The sequence below is a fragment of the Galeopterus variegatus genome, unplaced genomic scaffold, assembly GCF_000696425.1.
Source record: "Galeopterus variegatus unplaced genomic scaffold, G_variegatus-3.0.2 Scaffold7909, whole genome shotgun sequence".
In the NCBI taxonomy this organism is placed as follows: domain Eukaryota; kingdom Metazoa; phylum Chordata; class Mammalia; order Dermoptera; family Cynocephalidae; genus Galeopterus; species Galeopterus variegatus.
Genome location: NW_007734020.1, coordinates 18,657 through 20,777, shown reverse-complemented (window position 1 = coordinate 20,777; position 2,121 = coordinate 18,657).

The following is a 2,121-nucleotide window of genomic DNA, read 5'->3' as shown; positions in this document are numbered from 1 at the left end:
AGGTATTTTGTTATGAGCAACAGAAACAGACTAATACAGTCCCCTGTAGCCAGCACCTCCTTGTCCCTCCTCTGCCCGTCACTTTCCCACCCACTCCCCCTTACACAATGTGTCCTCCGGCTTCTTCATCCCATGCCCTCTAGCTTCATTTGGCTTCTTTCCCCCCCACGGTCATTCCACATTTGCTGCCCTGAGTCATAGAAGAGGCAAGTCTGGAGGAGAGATAAGGGACGACTGAGGCACAGATCACAGATCCGGGAGTGGTGGTAGAGAGGGAGGTCCAGTGGGCAGAGAGAGCTGCCAGAGACATGGAATCTGTCTTCCTCTCACCTTAGTACCTGTCTGTTGCTCTGCCCTGTGCTCACCAGGGTCTGTGCATTCGCCCCACACCTTGGGTTTGTGACCAAGTTCGGGGAACCTTGCCTAACTCATCTCTCAATCACAGCAAAGTGCCCTCAACTGCTCACTCCACTTTGCCTATATGGATGATGCCTCAGTATTCTGAACTGAAACAAATTATTTAAGACCATGTGTTAATAAATGAAGGATTTAAGCCGGATGGGTGACAGTTACTCTGTAGATATATTTTATTTTCCAGGTAACCCATACAACACATGTTCATTATTCAGAAATAGCGTCTTACTCAAAGTAAATGTAGATAAACTTAGCTTCTGAGGCATAAATAAACGTTTCTAGAGCCATGGCTAACCCAACGTGTAGAGGATGGTGAGGTAAAAGACAGAGCCCTGACAGTGGCTGGGGGGAGTGGGTTTTCAAGCCCAAGTTGAGCCTACAGGACGGGTTGTTTGCATGAGGGGCCGTGTGGTCACGTGAGTCCAGCCAGGGAGGTTTGGCTGTATCAGGGAGAAGCTGTATCACCACCAGCTTCTCCTTGTGTTGTCTGGCTCCTCGGCCTGGCTCCCTATTTACCCTGTTGGAGTCTGAATCCTCCCTGGGGGTGGGGGATGGGGTGCATAGGACTAAGGAAGGGGACAAGATGGTGGCTCTTCATGGAAGGGAGCTTGGGCAGGTGGTGTGGAAGCAATCCTTTGAATAAGATGCACCCCTCGACCTCCTTCTGTTCTTGCTTCGTGGGCTGATGTTTCATTCTCTTGCTTCTTCTCGCTGCTTTCTGTAACATCTTTTCAACAGCCACTGAACGGTGCCACATTTGGAGAACGTTTGTGGGAGTTACTCTCCTCCTCACCCCCTCCCCACTGTGCTTCTGAGTCATCCTGAGGGGCATGAAACCTCTGAGCATTAAAGCAGACGGAGAGCAAGGATCCAGAAGGCGGGGATGGGATGTGGGGAACCCGAGCAGCACCCACATGAGTCACAGCTTCCCCGCGCTCAGAGATTTAATGCCCATGCTGATCGAGGCAACTGTTTAAATCCAGTAGATCAAACCCCGTGCTGATGCTTTTGTTAGTTTCACCTGAACTCCATAGACCAGATGCCAGCTTTGAGAGAATTTCTTACCTGACTGACTCCCTTCCTAGGCCAAGTCTGTAAACAGAGCTGGGGGATAAATCCAGTTGGAGAATAAGGATTAAAAGTTGGGTTTCAACCACATCACACCCACCAGGATGGCTACTATAAAAAACAAAACAAAACAATAAAACAGACAATAACAAATGTTTGCAAGAATGTGGAAAAATTGGAACCTTGTGCACTGTTGATAGGAATGTAAATTGGTACAGACATTATGGAAAACAGTATGGAGGTTCCTCAAAAAACTAAAACTAGAATTACCATGTGATCCAGCAATTCCACTTCTGGGTGTATCCCTAAAAGAGTGGAAAGCAGAGACTTGAAGACACATTTGTATAGCCACATTTGTATCAGTCTTATTCACAATAGCCAAAAGGTGAAAGCAACCCAAGTGCCCATTGATAAATTAATGAATAACAAAATGTGGTACATACATACAATGGAATACTATTCAGCCTTAAAAAAGGAAGGAAATCAGAACACATGCTACAACATGGATGAAACTTGAAGACATTATGCCAAGTGAAATAAGGCAAGAAGGACAAATACTGTGTGATTCCACTTATATGAAGTACCTAGAGTAGTCAAACTCACAGAGACAGAAAGTAGAATGGTGGTTCCCAGGGACTG